The sequence below is a fragment of the Lissotriton helveticus genome, chromosome 2_1 (assembly GCF_964261635.1).
Source record: "Lissotriton helveticus chromosome 2_1, aLisHel1.1, whole genome shotgun sequence".
NCBI classification, from domain to species: domain Eukaryota; kingdom Metazoa; phylum Chordata; class Amphibia; order Caudata; family Salamandridae; genus Lissotriton; species Lissotriton helveticus.
This window is the reverse complement of record NC_136059.1, coordinates 1569986475-1570010645: the sequence shown is the minus strand read 5'-3', so window position 1 is coordinate 1570010645 and position 24171 is coordinate 1569986475.

Sequence of the window (24171 nt, the reverse complement as noted above, 5' to 3'; positions counted from 1 at the left end):
ACCTCAAGATGTTTTGAGCTTGGATTTGTGCTGTCCCTGTGTTATCGATACTCAGCACAAGCTGAGTATCGTCAGCATAATGGAAGACTCTACAGCCCATCTCGGCCAAGGACGCAATCAGAGGCTGCAGATAGAGATTGAACAGAAGTGGGGACAATGCGGAACCCTGTGGTACCCCGCACTCTAAGAGTGACGTCGCTGGAGTACTTAGACACCGCCCTCCCGCGCTGACGTCAGTTCTTCTTTTTTCTGTGCCAGCAAGCGCCGAACCAGAAAAAGTGGTACACTTAGTCAATTTTTTACTAAACTCTTTCAAACATTTTTGATCTATTTCGAAGTCTGTTTGACTCTGACGGTGCTGGTAGGGATGCCCGGGTTCAAACCCTGCACCGACTGCGACCGACTGATGTCTGTTACCGACCCCCATCGCCGGTGTCTTCATTGCCTGGGCCTCGACCACGACGACAAGGCCTGCTCTGACTGTCGAGCTAGGCGGGAGCGGTCCCGCAAGCGGCTCGAGCTCCGGCAGTCGGCCCCGTGCCGCTCGAGGTCCCGGTCCGCGAGGAGGTCGAGGGACCGGTCGCGGGGTCGGAGCCACCATGGCTCCGGGAGTCGTCCTCTGTCTTCTGGCTCCTCAGGTAAGCACAAGAAGTCGAAGAGACGTCATCGCTCTTCCGATTCCCCCCGACGCTCGAGCGACACCACCCGCGCAGCTGTGCCAGAGCCGCGGGGTCACGGCCTGCTTCAAACCCGACGGTCCCTGGGCAGCACGCGATGCCGAAGGAGATCGAGGCCTTTCTCACAGCCATGAGGTCGCTCACTCCTCCGTCGGGCTCCGCGGCGCTTTCGGGCTCTGCGGTCCCAACTGGGAGTTCCAGCGGGTCGGGCGCTTCGCCCCCGGCGCCGGCGGGTGCTTCGGTCCCGACGCCAACGGTGACTTCGGTCCCGGCGCCGCAGGATCTGGTTCCGGATCTAGGTCGCCGCCTGTCGACCTCGCCGGCGCCGGCCCTCAGGGTGTCGCCCCCGGCACCACCTTCGGGTGGTGCCAGCCCCGACCCCTCCCTCGATTCGGTCCAGCGTCGGACCGGCGCAGCTCGGCGCCGTATCCAACGCCGATGGGAGATTTCTACTTCTATGACCCGGCCCCATCCTTTGGTCCTGAGTCTCAGGAGATGGGTGGTGAGGGAGATTAGGAGAAATGAATTAAATGAAATGAAATGAGGATTTATAAAGCACATGGCTGCCCGTAAGCGTCCCAGCGCTAATGAAAGAGGCAGTAGAGGAGAAATGAAAACAATTATTTAGGGGAACAGCCATGTTTTCAGACGTTTCCGAAACATGAGAAGGTCTGAAGACCCTCTGGCACAAGAGTGCCAGTCTTATCAGGACTGGTCAGGTGAGCTAGGGGACGCCAGTGGTCTGGACACCTCGCCAGATACTGGCTTTGTCTCCCCTCCTACCATGACTACGGAGGAGGGGGCTGCTTATAGTGGGGTGTTGACGCGGGCAGCCAAGGCCTTGGACCTTGAGCTCCCCATCGCGGCCGTGAGGACTAACCTCCTCACTGAGGTCCTTAAACCGCAGGCAAGCTCAGCCGAGCCTCTGCTGCCGTTTAATGAGGCCTTGTCTGACGTTCTTCTGGGCACTTGGTCCAAGCCTGCTACAGGTCAGCCTGTAGATAGGAACGTGGCCAGACGCCACCGCCCGGCTCCGGGTGACCCTGCTTTCCTGTCCACCCACCCCACCCCGAGAGCCTGGTCATCCAGGCCTCTAACTCCCAGACCGCATTCCCGACGGCTCCCCCCGATCAGGAATCCAAGAGGTATGAGCAGTACGGGAAGAAAGTATTCTCCCTGAGTTTGGGATTGCGGTCAGTCAACACCGCATGCCTCTTGGGCCGCTACACCCACTCTCTGTGGGACACGGTCGCAGACATGCTGCCACAATGTCCGGAGGAGGTCCGGACTAAACTCACCCAAGCCCTGGCGGCGGGTCGAGATGCGACACGGTACTCCATCCGCTGTGGGCTGGATACCACAGACTCACTGGGCAGAGCGATGGCAACGCCTGGTTGAGGTCCGCCAACTTCTCGGCTGATGTCCAGAACACTCTTATGGACATGGCGTTTGATGGCCGTCGCCTCTTTGGGGACAAGGCAGACCATGCGCTTGAGCGCTTTAAGGACTCGAGGGCTACGGCCAAGTCCTTGGGCCTCTCGGCCCGCTCCAGCCATTGGCTGCTTTTCGCTCCTTTCGTGGCCAAGGAAGGGGCGCCCCCACACGTGCAGCCAACTATGGACCACAAACTACCGTCCAGCGCGGTGGCGTACGTGGAAACCGCCGTGGCGGCAGTCGGGGACAACGGCACGGCCAGTCCACGCCTGCCCCTGCAGCATCCGCCTCAAAACCTTCCTAGTCCGAGCTTTCAGGCCCATGTGACGCCAGTGGGAGGCAGGGTTCACCATCACCACCTCCACTGGCGCACTGTTACATCAGACAGGTGGGTGCTGCAAATCGTCCGAAGGGGGCTACTCCCTCCCCTTCGAGGCTACCCCTCCAGCCATGCCACCGCAGTACCACTGCATGTCGGGGGATCACTTGGCACTTCTCCGAGAGGAAGTTACGGCCCTCTTGGCCTAGAGGGCCATCGAGCGCGTTCCTGGGCCAGAAGTAGGGTGTGGTTGTTACTCTCACTACTTTCTGGTACCCAAGAAGGGCAAAGGGGGCCTACGCCCTATCTTGGACCTTCGGAACGTCAACGGCTTCCTCCGGCAGGAAAAGTTCAAGATGCTGACACTAGCTCAAGTCCTTGCTGCCCTGGACCCAGGAGACTGGATGGTAGCGTTGGACTTGCAGGACGCTTATTTTCATATCCCCGTCCTGCCGGCCCACCGGCGTTACCTGCGGTTCATGGTAGGCCACAAGCACTTTCAGTTTACCGTGCTCCCCTTCGGCCTTACCAGTGCCTCACGGGTGTTCACGAAAGTGATGGCGGTGGTCGCAGCTCATTTGCGCAGGTTAGGGGTTTCAGTCTTCCCCTACCTCGAAGACTGGTTGTTGAAGGCGGGCTCGCCCCAGACAGTCGTCTGCCACCTCCAGACTACGGCCGACCTCCTGCACCTGCTGGGGTTCTCCATCAATGAGCCAAAATCACACCTGAGTCCCGCTCGAAGCTCCTCTTCACCAGAGCGGATCTAGACTCAGTTTCGGGTTTAACCTCCCGAACAGCGGGTTCGGGATATTCAGGCTATGATTCCGATCTTTCAGCCGTTATCCCGAGTCTCGGTCAGGTTGATGCTGCGGCTTCTGGGGCTGATGGCCTCCTGCATCCTTCTGGTGCATCACGCCAGGTGGCGGATGCGGGCTCTGCAGTGGGACCTGAAGTTTCAGTGGGCACAGCATCAGGGCAACTTGTCCGACCATGTCTTGATCTCGGAGGGCACTGCAAAACAGTTGCAGTGGTGGCTCACGGACCGCGATTAGGTCAGCGGCAGATCCCTCTCCCTATCCCAACCGGAGCACGTAGTTGTGACGGACGCGTCCCTCCAGGGCTGGGGGGGGCCACATGGGAGAGGCGGAGATCAGAGGCCTCTGGTCTCCGGCGGAGTCCCGGCTCCATATCAACCTTCTGGAGCTACGGGCGATCCAACTTGCACTGAAGGCATTCCTCACCTCTGTCCAGGGGAGTGTAGTGCAGGTGTTCACAGACAACACCACCACCATGTGGTACTGCAACAATCAGGGCGGGTGGGGTCGTGAACCCTATGCCAGGAGGCTCTGCGTCTCCTGCAACGGCTGGAACATCAGGGCGTGACCCTGGTGGTTAAACACCTGGCAGGTTCCCTGAACGCCACGGCGGACGAACTCAGCCATCGGTGCATGATGGATCACTAATGGCGTCTGAACTTGGACGTGGCGCAAGGCCTCTTTCAGCAGTGGGGAGAGCCTTGGTTAGATCTATTCGCCACCGAAGAGAATGCGCAATGTCATCAGTTCTGCACGTTGGAATTTCCAAGGCGGCACTCGCTCGGCGATGCTTTTCGTCGCGAGTGGGGCTGCGGTCTGTTGTACGCCTTTCCGCCTATACCACTTCTGCCCAGAGTGCTGAAGAAGATCAGGCGCGACCGGGCCCAAGTTATCCTTGTGGCTCCGGACTGGGCACGAAGATACTGGTATCCCGAGCTACTCAGTATGTCTGTCGATCCCCCGATTCGTCTGCCTCTTCAGGAGGACCTTCTGTCGCAGCAGCTGGGGACGGTCCTCCACCCGAACCTGCCCAGTCTCCACCTCCATGCTTGGAGATTGAGCCGCGACAGTTGAGGTCATTTGACTTGCCTCCTGAATTTTGTACGATGATTCTGGCAGCCAGGCGTCCCTCCACAAAGTCGGTATACGCCTGCAGGTGGAACAAATTTGTGGCATGGTGCACGGCAAAGGCTGTGGATCCTCGCTCTGCACCCCTTTCTGAGGTTCTCCTCTTCCTTCTTTCTCTTGCCCAGCAGGGCTCTGCTCTGGGCACTATCAAGGGCTACCTTTCTGCCCTTTCAGCCTTTTTGAAGGCTACCTGATTAGCCATCTTTGTTCAAGTCCCCAATTGTAAATAGGTTTTTGGAGGGCATCACACACATGTTCCCTCCTGTTCCATTCGTGATGCCTCAGTGGGACTTGAACCTGGTACTTACTTATCTGATGTGCGCTCCATTTGAGCCACTTCATAACTGTCCTCTCTGCCTTCTTACTCTGAAGACTGCTTTCCTGGTTGCCATCACCTCTGCCAGGAGAGTGAGTGAGCTCCAGGCTCTTTCATCTAAACCTCCTGTCCTTTCTGTCAATCCGGACAAAGTTGTGTTGCAGACAAGACCCTCTTTCCTGCCCAAGGTAGTCACAGCCTTCCACATCGGGCAGTCCATCACCTTGCCCACCTTCTTTCGGCCTCTGCATCCCTCGAAAGAGGAAGAGAGGCTTCACCGTCTGGACCCAAAACGTGCGCTCTCCTTCTATCTGGATCGCACTCGCCAGTTCCGGGTGCATGACCAACTCTTTGTTGGTTACGTATGCGCTAAGAAAGGTCGGGCGGTGCACAAGCGGACCATCTCTCGGTGGGTCGTCTTGTGCATCAAGGTATGCTACTCCTTGGCTAAGAAGGAGCCTCTGTAAGAAACAGTAGTTAGTATTAGATTCCTTACCGACCCACCCATCCTCCCTGTTCTGCGAACCAATATCTAGGGTTAAGGTCACCCCCTTTCAGGGCCGTAGTTTCATGGCACCAGTGTTGGTATTTATCATGGCTCTGTGTTTCTGGCGCGGAAAAGCTGTGTATAAGAACTGAAGTCAGCGCGCGAAGGCGGTGTCTAAGTACTCCGGCGACATCATTCTGGCGCCCACGACGACGGACGCAGAGTCGCAGACGACGCCTACCGACACGCAAGGTTACTGCTACGCAAAAGTTTCCGGATCCAGCCTGACGCCTGGGGATATTCTAAGGTAAGGAATCTAATACTAACTACTGTTTCTTACAGATATATCGTTACCGAAGGTAAGTAACTTGTGCATAAATATATATATAGATATACACACACACACACACATATATATATATATATATATATATATATATCTTAGGGACATAAATCTTCTTTGTATAAGCACTTTAGTGCACTAGAGCTCTTTTGTTTAAGCACTTTGCACTTTATGGGGATATTGCAGTACAGTTGGCACTAGCACTTTTTCAACACCCTATTGAGTTTTAACAATTTCACAGACTGAATGTTCATCAATAATACACTATTGTGAAAACCATATAAGAGAATATTGTTTTCAGACATACGTTGGGATATCTGAACATTAAGGTTATCCAGTATTGGGGTATCTTTCATAGATTCACATGCTTGAATCATCCCCACCGTCGAGGTGGGAGTCCCACGGTACAAATAAAATATGTATATAATAGTAATAAAGTATCCTACAATAGGTTAAAATGGACCATAAGTCACTGCAGTAGCCTATCCTTATCTTTTTGATAAAAAAAACAAATTTGGAACCCAGCCAATCAGGCTCCAGCACCCTCTAGAACACTCCACAGAGAGGCAAGTCCCTCAGATTTTCTACCGCACGATGTGTGACAGGGAGTCTCCCTGAACTTTGTTCAGTTTTCCACAATGTTTGCTGAATACTGTGAGTACAGGATCTCTGAATCTTCAAAGAAAGGATTATTCTTGCCTTGTGGTTCCTGTGGGAAAAAGAGATTGCATTTTGAGGATCCCCACAAGGAATGTATATACTGTTTATATCCTTCTTATAAGGTCAAGGACTGCAGGATTTGTAGAACTTTTTCTTCAAAGACCCTAAAGGATAGAGAAGGCAGGTTGTTGATCTGGCTGGAGAAATTGAAGGTGACATCTGAAGTGGTGTCAGAAGAAGATGATAGTGAGAGCCTTCCAGCGTCTAAGAAGAGGGATAAATCTGAAGATCCACCTGAAAGTGCTGGCAAATCATCTAAAAAGTCTCATCAGGAGGCTAGCCACTCTTCCTCTAGAAAATAGAAGCTTTCTTTCTCTTCAGAAGAAAAACCTGTAGAAACATCAAAGGTGCCATTGAAAACGGCATTGAAGCAGCTCAAGACTCAGTCAGAGTCTATCAGATCGTCGTCGTCAAAAAAGACCCTGTCGATGACGAAGCCACTTCAGAGCTCCTCGACGCTATCTCCGTCAACAAAAGAATGGGTAAGATCTATACCGTCAACGATGCTGCCGAGATCACAGTCTCGCCTCTAATGACGGCACCACCGACGAAGGCCCCATTCTCGTCGGCGCTCGCACCGTTGACGGCGGTTGCTCCCACCGTCGATAGTTATTTTCTCGTCGACGCTTCCACCGTCATCTATTACCTCCACTTTGACGACGACATCGTCGACGACAGGTCTTCCGTCAACGACCACGTCAACACTAACATCGGTACTGGCAGCTTCAGCTGTCCCTAGGTCTCCATCCATGGTTATCTCATCGACAATCACGCGGAAAAGGCCTTCTTCACTGCAGGTGACTCCTATTTCATCATCAAAATTAGAGTTTATGCTCCCGTCTGCGAGGAGCTACTAACACGACCCTTCCTACATTTCTCCATTGCCTCCAAGCCATTTTTTCGAAGAGTTAGAGGATGATGGGCTGTTCAGTCCTGCATTATGAGCCTTATTAAATAGTACAAAGGCCTCAAGTTGTATTGCCCTGTTAGGAACCTGTAGTACAGATGCCCGTAGCTTTGGTACAGGACTTGGCAGCTATGCTGCAAGATTACCACACTCGTTTTCCAACTGCGGCTGACCCTGTTCAAAACTTTCTCCCCCATCTGTCTTGCATACTTCAAGTTCATCTGCCCCGGCTGCTGGGCCTCAAGATACTGTACCTATACCACAAGAACAAGGGGTGCAAGATGATGACGAGGAAACGGTCGCTGAAGAGGGCGAACTCCCCAAATCGCCAACAACCATGGATGAATGGGAGGATTATGTAATCCCTACACCATCCTTGCCAGTTCCCCAGGCAATTGATTCCCCTCCTGAAGACATCAGGGGTTTTTATGCTATCATGGAGAGAGCTGCGACACGATTTCACCTGCCTATGCCTGTAAAGCAGTCCCGACTGCTTCCTCTATGATTTTTTTAAATGATCAGAGCAGGAAATTGGTCCGCGCCATTCCCTTAATCGATCATGTCTGGCAAGAGGGCATCAGGATTATGAGGAACCCTGTTTCTGTACCGGGATTCTTCCAAGGATTGATAAGAAATATGAGGCCCCGGATAATGCCCCTGCTTGCCTGTCCGGTCATCCTAGGCCTGACTCTGTTATCGCTCGGGTCGCTCAGCGCAGGTCGAGAAATCCATTGGTGCCGATCACTGCGCCTCCTGACAAGGATGGTAGGAGGCTCGACAATATAGGGAAGAGGTTTACCACCATGGCAGGTGCTTCCGTTCGTGCCGCTAACTCATTGCCAATCCTAGGGAGGTATGACTGCCAAATGTGGTCAGATATTGCCCCATACCTTGAGTTTTTTTTTTTTTACTGTTAAGATGCATCTGCCGGCAATCTCAACTTACAGACGTTCTACTGGCAGCCCATCTCTCTGCTCTAACCGTTTGGTCAAGAAATCTTTGAAAGGTTTCTTCAGAGCTTTGCCACCCATTAGAGCTCCTCCCCCTTAATGGAGGCTTAATCTGGTTCTGTCTCCGCTCATGAAGCACCCATTCGAACCTGTGCACAAAGCTGAATTTAAATATCTTGCCTGGAGAACTACTCTTTTGTTGGCGCTTTCCTCTGCTAGGAGAGTCAGCGAAATTCAAGCATTTACTATCAAACAGCCATACTTAAGGTTCACCAATGACTATGTTCTCTTAAGGTTCCATCTTCTTTCCATCTTAATGAGCCCATTATTCTACGTACTTTCTTTCCCAGTCCGTCTACCCTGGCTGAGAGGGCCCTTTACACTTTGGACATTAAAAGGTGCCTTAAATTCTACTTATCACGAACTGTATCCATCCGGAAGTCAGATCAATTGTTTGTATCATATGGTGGTCAAAAATCAGGTACAGCTGTGACAAAGTCCACAATTGCAAGATGGATGGCATCAGTGATTCAATTTTGCCATTCTATAGCTGGAAGCCCTATGTCCCTGCAGCCTAAAGCTCATTCCTCAAGGGCTGTGTTCATCATCGGTAGCGCTTTTTGCCGGAGTGCCATTGGAGAAGATTTGCTGTGCTGCAACATGGAAGAATGTGCACACATTCACACAGCATAACTGTCTAGATCTGGTTAGAGAAGCTAAGTCAGCAGTTGGTCAAGCAGTGTTACTCAATCTTTTCAAATAAGTTAAGCCTCTTTCGAGAGGTAACTATTGTGTTCATCCTATTGAATGCTGTCTCTTTTCATTGTTAATGTTTCTAATGTCTCTCATATGATGTGGCATTTGTTAAGTAAGTATGTTTACAATTATATTGCACAAAGTGTCTAATGTGGTCTATATAATACCCACCTTCTGCTAAGGAACTATGAGTTTTTTTTACTGCTAGCTATTCTGATTCAAGCATGTGAATCCATGAAAGATACCCCAATACTGGATAAGAAAACAAGTTACTTACCTGTAACTTCAGTTATCCAGTATTGGTATCTTTAATAGGTTCACATGCGACCCATCCTCCTCCCCGGAGAGGCTTCCCTTATTACTATGTTGTACTTACTGTCACTTGTGCTACGAAAATCTGAGGGACTTGCCTCTCTGTAAAGTGTTCTAGAGGGTGCTGGAGCCTGATTGGCTGGGTTCCAAATTTGGTTTTTTTTTACAAAAAGACAAGGATAGGCTAGTGTAGTGACTTTATTGTCCATTATAGCCTATTGTATGATATTTTATTACTATTATGTATATATTTTCTTTGTACCGTGAGACTCCCACTTCGACGGTGGGGATGATTCAAGCATGTGAATCTATGAAAGATACCAATACTGGATAACTGAAGTTACAGGTAAGTACTAGTTTTCTTTTTATTGTTTGAATCAGTATAGATAATAGTAGGGTTGCAATTATGTGGCAGCAATGATGTCCACTTTGTCACATTTGCTACGGAGTATTCAATTATTAGTTACTGTCTTGACTGCACTATGTGAGGATAACAATTGTTTATTACAATCTAACTCAGAATATAGATGTGTTTCAAACATTTTTGCAAACAGATATATGTGCATTAAATATAAATGTTTAAATGAATTAACAATGGAATACGAAATAGCATATTATGAATTAATAGATCTAGAATTGAATGATAGTCTGTTGTTGATTGTACAGGTCGATGTATTGCCTAATCATGCACGGGTGATTTGCATACACTATAAAATTGAGAACAAGTGTGGCAGCGCGTCGTGTGATCAAGACCGCGTTGTAGTGGTCGAAACGCGTCATCTAAGGCACTGGCCTGAAGTAGAAATTGTTGAATACCATTTGTTCCAGAAATAAAGCACTTTTGATAAGAAACAAAACCACCTTGTAGTCCGTACCTGTGTGGCCACAGCAAGGATTTGTGGGATGCCAGGATTGTGTTATATATGTGTATATATATATATATATATATATATATATATATATATATATATATATATATATATCACTGAAAAAAACCATAGGTTTCAGGCCTTATATAATTAGGAATTAGCATTTAAAAAAACGTTAAAATTCACTCAAAAAACTATAAGTTTTAGGGGTGTTATAGTTAGCTGGACATTTCACTCATACAAAACCATTGAAATTGCTCCTATATAGTTAGTTGTACTAACTATATTTCGCGCACCCGCAATCCACTGCTGATGATGTCACATATTACATCATTCATGACATGGTCAGTGACATCCCTGATGGCATCTCAAATGACATCACTGATGACATCACTGATGACATCATCCACGTGACAATCACATACACCTTTTCATACACTAGTAAAATCTTTCATCACTCTTTGTAAAATAAGAGTATCATATTTGAATCTATTGTTACAGCAATACAAGTATCTAAAAACCCACTCAGTGATTTTAGATGTATCCATTATATTTAGTGAGACACTATAAATTGGTCAAGTAAACAGTCAATCACACTGCTACTAAATCCTCCATCCAAATATTTATTTTTATATATCCATTCATTCTTCAATGCAAATTGCTATATATATATATATAATGCCTATTTAAATAACGAAGCAAACCACATTCACTCGATGATGTCATCAGTGATGTCATTTGAGATGTCATCAGTGATGTCACTGACCATGTCATGAATGATGTAATATGTGACATCATCAGCAGTGGATTGCGGGTTCGCGAAATATAGTTAGTACAACTAACTACATAGGAGCAATTTCAATGGTTTTGTATGAGTGAAATGTCCAGCTAACTATAACACCCCTAAAACTTATAGTTTTTTGAGTGAATTTTAAAGGTTTTTTAAATGCTAATTCCTAACTATATAAGGCCTGAAACCTATGGTTTTTTCAGTGAATTTCAAAGGTTTTTTAAATGCTAATTCCTAACTATATAAAGCCTGAAACCTATGGTTTTTTCAGTGAATTTGCAAGGTTTTTTAAATGCTAATTCCTAACTATATAAGGCCTGAAACCTATGTTTTTTTCAGTGAATTTCAAAGTTTTTTTTAATGCTAATTCCTAACTATATAAGACCCGAAAGCCCACCAGGAATCTCCAGTATGCGCCAGGGGACTGCATTGCAGAGAGGTGTAATGAAGCCACGCCCCTTTTTACACCTCTCTGCAACGCAGCCCCCGTGCATGTTTGAAGAGGGGGAACTAATTCCCGTTGCATACTGGTGGCCACTGGGGGCCAACTAGCCCACCTTGAACCTCCAGTATGCGCCAGGGGGCTGCATTGCAGAGGTGTAATGAGGCTATGACCCTTGTTACACCTCTCTGCAACGCAGCCCCCTGGCGCGTTTGCAGAGGGGGAACTAATTCCCCTTGCATACTGGGGGTCCCTGGGGGCCAACTAGCCCACCAGGAGCCTCCAGTATGCGCCAGGGGGCTGCATTGCAGAGAGGTGTAATGAGGCCACACCCTTTTTTACACCTCTCTGCAACGCAGCCCCCGTGCATGTTTGAAGAGGGGGAACTAATTCCCCTTGCATACTGGGGGTCCCTGGGGGCCAACTAGCCCACCTGGAACCTCCAGTATGCGCCAGGGGGCTGCATTGCACAGAGGTGTAATGAGGCTATGCCTCTTTTTACACCTCTCTGCAACGCAGGCCACTGGCGCGTTTGCAGAGGGGGGACTAATTCCCCTTGCATACTGGGGGTCCCTGGTTCATATCTGCCCAAATGCCGAAATTCCGAACGATTGAAAATGACTTTTCTTGAGAAACATTTGGATTATCATGTCCTATACTTTGGAATTTTTGAAAGACTGACTTTGAGGATGCTATAAATTACTCAAGTCTGCCCGAATTGTGTGGGTAAAATTGATACCTAGTCACTTTGAATAAGAATGTACTTACGTCTCGTCTAACATTTGGAAGAAATATCTAGTTATATGACAACAGGATACGGACATAACTTGAAGGAAATAAGAACGCCCTGAAGAAGTTCTGTTGTACAGAACGAAAGGCGTCCGCTGGCTGTGGTACATAAACTTAACCCCTTAATTGCTGCCGTCGGCCAACGGTCGTCACGGCCACTACCTCCCCAGTGCTGCGCACGACCGTTGGACGTCCAGTTCAGCACTGGATAATGGACAGCGCAGCACTGGGGAGGTTTGTTTACAAGCTCTAAAGGGGTTAAGGAAAATAAAAGCATTTGAATATACACCAAGATTCAGCGCTTCAATAAGGACTCTAAGTAATTTGATTGGACTTATTGTGCAAGTGGTGCTGTGCAAAACTTTGGATTATTCCCCACTACTCTCTACTACTTACTCTCTACTACTCCACTACTCTCTAATACTCACTCTCTACTACTCATTCTCTACTACTCTACTACTCACTCCCTACTACTCACTCCCTACTACTCACTATCTACTACTCTCTACTACTCACTCTCTACTACTCTCTACTCTCTACTACTCACTCTCTACTACTCACTCTTTACTACTCACTATCTACTACTCTCTACTACTCACTCTCTACTACTCTCTACTACTCACTCTCTACTACTCTCTCTCTACTACTCTCTATCTACTACTCTCTACTACTCACTCTCTACTACTCTCTTCTACTCACTTTCTACTACTCTCTACTACTCACTCTACTACTCGCTCTGTACTACTCTACTATTCTCTCTCTCTGCTACTCACTCTCTACTACTCACTCTTTACTACTCTCTACTACTCACTTTCTCCTGCTCTCTACTACTCACTCTACTACTTACTCTCTACTACTCACTCTCTACTACTCACTCTCTACTACTCTCTAGTACTCACTCTACTATTCACTCTACTACTCTCTACTACTCACTCTCTGCTACTCTCTCTACTGCTCTCTACTACTCTCTACTACTCACTCTCTACTCTATTACTCACTCTCTTCTCTCTACCTCTCTACCTCTCTCTACTTCTCTCTCTACTAGTCTCTACCTCTCTACCTATACCACTCTACCTCTACCTCTCTACCTCTACACCTCTACACCTCTACCTCTCTACCTCTCTCTACACGCACACATATACACATATATATGCATATATATGCATATGCATTTATGTATGTGTATATATATATATATACATATATAAACATATATAATCTGCATATCTATATAAATGCATGCATACATATACATATATGCATACATATGCATGTTATTTACATGAAAGTTTTAAAAACACTAATAAAAGCAAAGCTAAAAAGCCACCTCATTACAAACAGAATGGCTTTAAGTTAAACGAGGGCGAGATCTATTGCATTATTAATGCTTGTTTACTTTGGTTCCATCAAGAAGGCATTCAGATGTGTCACACATTTGCCATAAATTCTGAATGTTAGAACTCTAGTTGCTCATTAGATCACTGTAGTAAAGCTACTGCTCACCAGGGAAGTCTGCTGCTAATCATACTTTCTATGGCAAAATGAAACCCCTCATTTTGTTCCTTTTTAAATTAAATGTTTTCAGACTTACCACTTCATTCCAATCAAGATGGCTTCTGGTGTGCCATACTTTTGTCATAAGTAAGACTGTTCGCGCTCTAGTTGTTCTTTAGAACACTCTGGGACATTCTGTCATTGGGCTATACTTGGGCTACATCTGGGTGATATTTGGGCTACATTTGGGCTCTTTTGTCTCTGGTGGCCATCTTGGGAGACTGCATGTCAGAATTTTTTAATGAAATAGAAGAGGATTTGGGAAGTCACTCAAAATGTGCCTAATTTTTCTTTCTGCAGCACTAATCATACTTTCTATGGCAAAATATACCCCCTCATTTTGTTCCTTTTTAAATTAAATGTTTTAAGAGTTACCACTTTATTCCAATCAAGATGGCTTCAGGTGTGCCATACCTTTGTAATAAGTAGGACTGGTAGCGCTCTAGTTGTTCTTTAGAACACTCTAGGAGGCTGCAGTAGAACACAAAGGAATCAACTGACAGTCTCTGTCCTTGTTGGATGTACATGTTTTACTGAGAATGTCAGACTTCATGCTCACATGACTGAGAAAGATAATGTGAATTTACAGAAAATATGCTTTCAGTTTAGCTTATAGATCCCCTTCCAAACCACTGTGGGAAAAGCATGAGATAAGTTTTCTTTCAAACATGATTCATGATATCCCAGCAGAAGGCTTTTTCACATGGTAAAATCACCTTAGAAAACACCACAATTCCTAAAATGAGTATGGTACCATCAACAAATGATTTATAATGTAACTAAAGTCCTAAAACCCTCTATTAACTACAATGCTTTTTAATGAGGTGTTATCATGTATATTGGTCCCAAGATGGCTGCCAACACTTATTGGATGAAGTGCTGACAGCCAATCAGATCTCACGATGAGATGTGTGGTTAGGCTCCGCCCAGATATATATGTGTTTTTGAAGTTAATTTTCATAAAAACCACTGGAGCAATTTTCACCAAATATAGCAAAGGCACTTCTGCGTACCAGTCCCTACAATTTTGCCAAGTTTGGTGTAATTCCGTTCAGCGGTTCGGGCTGTAGCCTTGTCAGAACGTCCTATGTAAATTAACATGGGGAAAACACGTTTTGGGACCTCCCTTTTTTCTCAGCCCCCACTTCACGAATCCCCCCGAAACTTTCAGGGAAGGAGCGCAGCGGAGCTGGCCAAACTTTTGGAAAATTACACGCAAATTCCTCAACCGGCGTCAGTTATTCCCATAGAATGTTGCGGATTTCCTATGGTAGCTAGGTCCTAACTATATATACCTACTGGCTATCGCCAGTAGGTAATATATATATATATTATATATATATATATATATATATATATATATATATAATCACGATCTTGCCGACTTCAACTTCCACAATGGCGATGAAGGAAAGGCACGAACTCCTCTTCAGGTTGGGCAAATAGATTTATTTCTCACATTCAGTAGTCATAACGCGTTTCGGCTGTCCTTGCAGCCTTGATCACATAGCGAAATGCAAATTGCCATCGTTTTTTAAAACCACCTATCGTGTCACGTGATCCCCAATGAACATAAAAGACATACTTTAAATGTGGCGAGTGCTAAAATGCAAAATAGGGCTATTTTAATCCACATTTAAAGCTGTGATGTTTATAATTTGCCTCATTAAAACATGTTAAAAACGATGTTTAATTGGAAACAATAATGCACGTAAGCATAACATAATAACAGATAATCTGCCAAGAGTAAACCAATCAGTTGACCCTGTATTGTATTCCCATATTGTACTCCCAGCGTAAATGCTCATTATCGATTGCTGTCACCATTTTGCTGACCAATTCGTTGTGTCTGTTATCAACATGCTATAAAGCAGTTCGATAATACAGGCACAATCACAAAGCAACTACCAACATTAGAATAGGATTTACTAGTTGCAACTAGCGATATTATTGTATATTGCAATGCAAGATGTAAACATAATAGAGATCATAACTCTGACGTATGCCTCACAGATCACTGAATATATGTGGCAATTCACATATACCAAATAATAGCATAAATGCCGCTAATTCATATGTTAGACCAAAGCTAACTATATGCCTTCCTTGATCATGTAGCTTCTTCTACACCTTACATTGTCAACTATGTGGTTTTACGATTGCGATAAAGCACCTAAATGTGTCAGGGTCACTTTTTTGACTGATAAACTTTAGGCAGATTCATTCTCTTAAATGTAATTGGGGCAAATTGCCCCTGCTCCTCATTCCAAGGCCCTATATTTTGTGCAAACCTAGCCATATAACGTGCAATGTGATTTCTTTATTAAAGTGCAAATAGTGTTGAAACTAAATGGCAATATTATAACCTTAAAATCACTTCTAAGAACACTTCTAATTAAATGGTGTGTTTCTGGGTTTTTTTTATAAAAAAGTTTTTTTTTAAACCAATACGTGTGATCGTTGGATGGTATTTGTATTAAAATACAAATCATGAGACTGAAGCTGATTAATAAATAGAACCTACTCTTGACTAAAATAGAAAAATCATAACTTGGTGTCAAGATAGGAAATGATTACGTGGGAAATATAACCTTACTGGTTATATAAGTAATAGTGCAAGTCTTCAGTTGTGTTAAGGCCATTTGGGGCCTTACTGTCAAATTCCATTATCATGTGCTTTCCCAGTTTCAATTCTCTGTTGCCTCCTCGGGGAAGTACAGGAATCGCTGCTACCACATAATATCTTAGACAGCTAAGGTCGTTGTTGTGTATTGCCTTGAAATGCCGTGCTACTCGATAGTTGTTATCATTGTTGACAATAGCACGCAAGTGCTGTAAGATTTGTGCAGGTACCAGGAGTTTTGTGCTCCCTATATAGTTTAAATTACAGGTACATGAGAGGACATATACAGCGAAACCTGTCCGGCAGGTGAAATGGCCTCCTATTTCTCTTTGCTGTTTTACATGCCTTACAAGTAGAACTTTGGAAAAAAAACAATTTGGTTTTTAACCAAGTTGTTGTCATAGTTAATTCAGGGCTGTTTTTGACCAATTTAATCCTCATACATTTTGCCCTCCAAAAAGTCAATGTGGGAGCTGCAGGTAAGATTGTTGCTAGCACCCCATCCGTCAGCAAAATTGGCCAATTTTTCTTAATTATTGCTTTAACCTGCCTTTTTTGTTGACTGTAGGTGGTAATCAACCTCGGAGCAATGGAATCATTTGTACATAGCTGAGTCATTTCTTGTACTTTATCTCCTTTATTTAAGAGGGAATCTCTAGACCGGAGTGTAGCTTTTTGAGTAGCTTCTTTAAGTATTTTTTCACTGTATCCTCTTAATTTGAACCTTTCTAAGGCTGCAATTGCACATTTTTCATACTCTGCTTCTGTGCTACAAATTCTTTTTAATCTCAATAGCTCACCATAAGGAATACTTGTAATCAGATGTTTTGGATGGGAGCTTGTAGCATGCAGGGTGCAATTGCCTGCTGTTGGCTTCCTATGTAGTGTTGTGTGTATCTCATTGGCTGCTATATATATTGTAGTGTCTAGAAAACTCTGCCTTATCTATGTGCGATGTAAATTTTAGATTACTGTCATTGGTCTTGATTTCTGAAATAAATAACTCAGCACTTTTAATGTCCCCTTCCCATATTATAAAGACATTGTCAATATAGCGATACCAATTTACTACATGAGCATCCACCACCTGTTTGTATTGCACCCTGAGAGCCTGCTCCTCCCACCAGCCTAAGTATAAACACGCATAGCTGGGGGAGAAGCAAGCTCCCATGGCAACACCTCTGTACTGTTTGTACACTTGTTTGTTAAACATACAAATGTTATTAAAAAGACACCATCTAATCAGTTCTAATAACATAATGTTATGATTATAACAATTCAACGGCCTGGTGGCTAAATAATGTTTAACAGCTTCCAGTCCTCTTTGGTGCTCTATACTCGTATAGAGTGATTCAATGTCTAGGACAATCAGTAGATATTCTTCCTTCCAAGCTATTTGTTCTAATTTTTTCAAAAAATCTCCTGTGTCTACTATAAATGTAGGAAGCTTGGGAGGAGCTACGCTCGCGAACAAGATGGCCGCTTTGGCTCCCGGCTCCGCCGACCTCCGTCTCCCGTCGGATTATCCTGTTATTTATCCTGATCTTACGCCCGACCTCCAGGTGGATGAATAGTTGCTGACCCCGGTGGTGCAATCCCGATCATTTTGCGGTCTTGATCGACAAAGTTACACCGTGTTGCAATTCTCGGCCTAACCCGGCTGGTGATCCGGGGCCTCGAGTACTGGCCCGGCCGGGTTACAATTGAACAACATCGGCCGTGGGACCCAGGTTGGGTCCGGTCTCTCGATGCGGAGGTCATTTTGCCTGATTCTGATGGCGGTCGCTTGGTCTGCTTAACACCGAAGAAGAGGTGCCGCGACGCTTCTGTGGCCACGTACCGGAGTCCCCCGTCCCGGAGACCGGGTACGCCCCCTCCCTGGGTTCGAAGGGCCGGGGTCCCCGCTCGCGGTAGCGGAGAATAGACTGCTGAGCGGTACAAGATCAACCGCCCTCCGTGACCGTCCGCTGCGTTCTGGCCTGTTTCCCCGGAGAACTGAGCCCTGGGGACCAAGATCCTGCCAGTAATTAACAGAACGGAGATGGGTCGGACGGAAAGCGAACCATCGCTGAGGACCGTCTTGATGGCCATCGGGGCCCTACATTCACATGTGGGGGTTTTGATCCACAAGATGTCCGCTTGTGTAGCTGGGACTGAGCGCCTGAGACCGGACTATGCTTCATTGCAAGAGCCCGAATGTGCGGGGCTTCCCACGGTAAATGCCTTGCCGGTGGATGTTAGCCTCGTGCTGGATGCAGTGTTGGATCCCTTGGTTAGTAACCAAATATCTGAACGTAACCTTGGTATCATGACTATATTGCCACATCTACTAGTTCTTCCGACGAAGATGGAGCCACTCGTCCCTCCGTTCCCGGAGCCTCTCTTCAACTACTCTCGAACCGTAATAACAACTTCTTCCTCCCCGGCAGCTTCATCGTGTCTTCGGAGGAAATGGTTTGGGGACTTACTGTCGGAGAGGGCGTGCGTATGTGAGACTGGGATCCGTGATGGACTACTACTATTGACTTTATAAGGACTGAACATTTTTGCCCCTTTTTTCCATTTTGTTTATCCTGTGGGGAGAGTGGTTCCGCCTGAGGGAGTTCGTATTGCAGACCGTAAGGGCCAAGGTTGAGATTGACTGAAAGGGGCTTGTAACGTCGCTTCAATAGACATGGGTTTGCTACCACTATTCTTACGGAGGGTTGGGCGGTGTTTATAACCTCCCCTGTTAGCTCTGTTTCAATATCCTGATTGTCTTTTGGTTACGCGCTCAGGGGTCGTTGTTTCCGACGGGGTGGAGGGGGGACCGGGAGCCGTATGTCAATTTCCTCCCCCACTTTTCTTTTCTACATTTAGAACACAGTTAGTTGGGGCGACAGGCACACTGCTAGTTGGGGTTGGGCGGAAGCCTTATGCAGGGGTGCAGGGTGGGGGGTAGGGGTTTGTTGTAATGTCTTTTTTTTCGTTTTTATGTATAATATTCTGTCCCTTTTCTGTTAGATGCCTTCCTGAGGGGTTGGATTGATTGGTGGGTGGACGGGTCCTAGGGGTGGTGTTGTGTAAGAGATCCTTTATAATGTATTGCATTTAAGTGCTGCAAACGGGGAGCGATCGTTGTTTTGCTATGGTTCAATTCTTTTAAGCCTGCCTGCCACTCGAACTTTATGATTCTTTTTCTCCTTTAAAATCCTGCTTCTTAGGGTGGCGGCCTTACGAAATGTGTCGAACTGGTCGGAATGATATATCCTGTGTTCTAACGATCGCATGCCATGGTAGCTGGACATTTCGCTTTCGCCTTATGGAATTTCATACATTATCCACTGTTGGTTTGTATACATGTTGCTTACTCCGTAATGTAAGGCATCTGCTGATTGTTTTTTATATTTCTTTAATAAAAAGAAGTTTAAAAAAAAAAAAGGTAGGAAGCTTGAGTACATGAGACTGGAGGAAGTAGTCTACATAGCGACTGATATTCTCACACATTCCCACTATAGACGAAATATTGGGTCATCCGGGCACAGGTACAGTCTCCTTATGTATCTTGGGAATTAGATATATTCTAGGCATCACAGGGAATTCTTTATACAAAAAAGTATTTTCCTGATTTGATATTAATCCCTGTCGCTTATAACTCATTAGCGTTTTTTTGAGTGTGTCTTTGGTTTTAGTATATTCAGCCATCGAAGATTTTGCATAACAGGTAGTGTCATTTAACTGGCGAAGTGCTTCCTTCATGTATTCCTTACGAGGCCAAATCACCAGGTTTTCACCTTTATCTGATTTATTGATAATGATTTCCTGGTTGTTTGTAAGTTTGGCAATCAAAATCCCATACTCCTTTTCATGAAATTTTATGTTGCTCTTTTTTTGCATGTTGTTCACCTTGCGATATAGAACCTTGAGATCTTTAGTTGTTCTTTCATGGAAAATATCAATCGCGTCCTTTGGCATCATAGGGCAAAATGTTGATTTGTTTTTTAAGGGACTCATGCCCGCACTTGGTTCAATAAGACTTAATGTGTTGACTCTTAATTCTGTCGATCCTGCTGCCATATTATCATCTAGAATGATGGTATCATTCATCCTCAATTCATGCATAGTGGCAAGCATCCCCGCATTAGATGCTTGCAAATCCTCTGTTATGGCAACTTTTTTTGAGGCATCACTTGCGTTGTTATTGTGTTGCGAACTGTATTTAATAGTGAAAAATTTCCTTAATATATGTATATACACTAAAGGGGTACCAAGCGAGTTTGAGACAAGCTTTCCTTGGTCGCTATAGTCCTTGGAAAAGTGCTTGATCCAAGATTTCGTCGGCTGGAAACACAGTGCTCCATGCCACAAGTCATCATCCGCAGCATTTGATCCGCAGCATTCCTTTCGGGGAGATGCTGCGCATCAAACACATTTGCAGTAAGGAAATTGACTGTATGTTGACACAAAAGCTGAGCAGAAAAAGATTTTTAGCCAGGGGGTACTCTGTCAGTGATATTGACAGGGCTATTAGGAAAGCTAGCAACATCCCCAAGAGTGAAGCCCTATCAAAATCCAGTTGATGATGTCATACAACCGGCAACATCGTAGCTGGCGTAGGATCATTAAGCACAATTGGAATTTAATACGCAATGATCCAATTATCGGGGAGTCCGTACCATCTAACCACAATATTGCATTCAGGAAAGCACGTTCTATGAGTAACAAGCTTGTTAAAAGCAGCCCTGAAATATTGGTGACTAAGACATGATTGAGTTCTAGAAAGGGTTCTAGAAAGGGTTTCATCCACTGTACCAGTTGCAAAGCTTGCAAATTTGGTATCAGCAAGACGTCCTACTTGACTCCATTCCACACGGCACTGAGAGTCTCACTTGCGAAACCTTGCAAAACCGAGTTTGCCTTTTATGTGCTGGAGTGTCCCTGTGGCCTGCAATGTGTTGACAGTATCAAGTTGCAGATGCACAAAAGGATACTCCAGTACATTCGGGCCATTAACAACAGCTATCCGGTGGCCCGTCATTTTAAGGAGTTTCATTGGAATTCTTCTGAATTCCTTAGATATTTTGTAGTGGATTTTGTGTTGCCCCTGAGACGTGGTGGCAACTGTGAAGGAATTCTTCGCAGATTAGAAACCTGATTCATTTTCGAATTAGATACCAAGTCGCCTAATGGATTACATTTTAGTGAACATTTCCCTATATGTCTCTAGCAATTTTCCCCCATCCAGTTTTACTTGCATTCCAAATTACAGATTCTAATGTTTTTATATATAAGATATCATTTCTGCCTCTGTAACTCTTTTTTTTTTTTGTTTAAATGATTTTATTGTATTTCAAACAAAGATGACATAACACCGGTTGGACAATATGCATGCCGGGGGCGTGCCCCCATTCAAACCCGCTGCCCCCCACCCCCACAAGGATCCAGAGTGACTGGGTCAGGGAATGTGTCCATGTAAGCAGGTGTGGGCTGAATGTGGACCGGCTATGTCCCAACAACCCCAACTGAGCAAGCCCCCCTCCCCCCCATGAACAACCCACCCTCCCCCCTGTCTCCCTACCCCTTCCCCTAGCCCTCCCCACCGGTGTGGACGGTCGCAGAAGAACGATTTGCCAGCTGGTCAAGCTGAGGTGCCGGGAGCGGGGTTCTCTGAGGTGTCCCGGAACTCATCAGCCAGTCGTAGGACTCTGAGGTATTTCGGACAGGTAAGCTCATTGAATTCATCGGCTAGTAAATCTACCAGGGGTCGCCAAGTGTCGAGGAATGTATCTTGCGTCTGAGTTAGGAAGGCCTGTATTCTTTACATAGCCATCGTGTACCATAGCTTGTGGAGCCACCCAGTGTGTGTGGAGCCCCATAGTGACAATATGTGTTGTGTTGCTGGCCCCATCGCTAAACCTACTTGTTTGCCTCTGGGCGATTTAAGTGGGAAGGTGATTTTGTTAGGTAGGCCTAGCAATGTGTAGGCAGGGAAATGGGGGATTTCAGTTTCAAAATACTTATCAATGTCCCTGAGTACTTGTTCCCAGAAGTCTTGCTCCACTGTGCACTCCCACAGTATTTGGGTCAGGGTGCCTGGCTGGCCGCATCCCCTCCAGAACATACTGTCGCGACGTGGGTTCCTTGATGCAGGCGTGCTGGCGTTAGGTGCCAATAATAAGCGATCTTGACTGCCGATTCTTTGCTAGCGACATTCTTGGCAGTGTGATGTACCCTGTAATATATGTCCTGCCACTCTCTATTCGTGAGGGTTCGTCCTAGTTCCCGTTCCCATCTCTTTTGACCCGCCGATCACGAGGGGGGTAGTGGGGGGCATAGCATTGCATACAGGTTCGTTATTGCCTGCTTATCCGACTTCTTGGTGTGGAGCCATTTTTCAAATGGGGTGAGTTGTCTGCTGACCTGTAGTAACATGTCCCTGCTCGTGAGCCAGTGACGGAGTTGGAAGTACTTGAAGCGCGGGATCTGTGGGATCGCATAGGCGTCCTGTAGGGTTTGCGTCGTCATAAAGCCCTCGAGATCGAAGAGGTGGCCAGCCGATCTGCAGTCTGACAGCCGCCACTGGTGAAAGGATCCGCGAACCATGCCTGGTGAAAAGGCCGGGTTATCGAACAGGGGCGTCAAAGGTGATGGGTAAGTAGTGAGACCCCGAGCCACCGCCACTTTGTCCCACGCCTGCAGAGTAGTGCGAGTAATAGGTGATTTTTTCATGTATGTGGGCCGGTCCTGCCGTCGGAGGAAAGGAATTCTCCACAGTGGCATGTGGGCCATCGTGCAATCCTGAAAGAGCCATCTCTTTTCAGATTTGGGTCAGTACCATTCCAGGAGGTATCTGAGTTGTGTCGCTTGAAAGTATCTTAAGAGGACCGGAACTCGCCGACCACCCACCAAAGTGGTTTGGCTAGTGAGGTCCCTGCGTAACCGCGGTCGTCTGCCGGCCCAGACAAAGTGTCGGATAGCATCTTGAAGTTTTGTGAGTAGGCCAATTGGGGGGGGGACTGGCAGCATCTGGAATAAATATAGGACCTTCGGCAATGGAGACATTTTGATCGCCGCCACATGCCCTAGCCAGGAGAGTGAGTGTTGACGCCACCTCGTGAGGTCGCCCAACAATTGGCTAAGGAGGGCTGTATAGTTCTGCTCCACGGTTTGGGCAGTGGACGGTGTTAGAGATATGCCCAAATAGGGCACAGACATGTTGGAGGAAAGCCCCCCCAAGTTGCAGGGAAGTTTGCTAGACGCCCGGGCATTACATCCAAGCGGCAGGATCAGCGACTTTCCAACGTTTATTTTGAACCCCGACACCTTCCCAAATGTCTCCATTTCCAACAAAAAGGCTGAAACTGAGTTTATAGGGTCTTCCAGTGCTGCGAGGATGTCATCAGCATAGAGGCTTATGGTCTGCGCCTCCCCCCCCGAACTTAATGCAGGTAATCGCAGGGTTGTCCCTGACCTTTTTGTGCAAATGGTTCGATGTAAAGAGGAAAAAGCAGTAGGAGAGGGGGCATCCCTGTCTCGTCCCCCTCTGGATGGTAAATGGAGCGGAACACACTCCGTTGACCCTAATGACCGCCTGTGGGGCAGAGTAACAGCCAGCGACCCAGCACAAAAGCGTTTTCCTATTCCGAAGCGTGCCAGGGTGGCGTCCAGGTACCCCCGGTCGAACGCCTTCTCTGCGTCAACCGAAATTAGGTCCGAGTCGTTGAAGTGGGCCTTGTCTATGACATGCAGCAGACGTTTGGGTTGTCTGCGCAGTGTCGGTTAGGGATGAATCCTGCTTGGTCCGGTTCGATGATCTCAGGGAGGCAGGGGCCCAGTCTCGCCGCCAAGATGCCGGTAAATAGCTTTAGGTCTAGGTTGAGCAACGATATGGGCCTGTAGGCCGCGCAGTCGGCAGGGTCTTTTCCCGGTTTCGGCAGGACAGTGATATTTGCCTCAAGCAT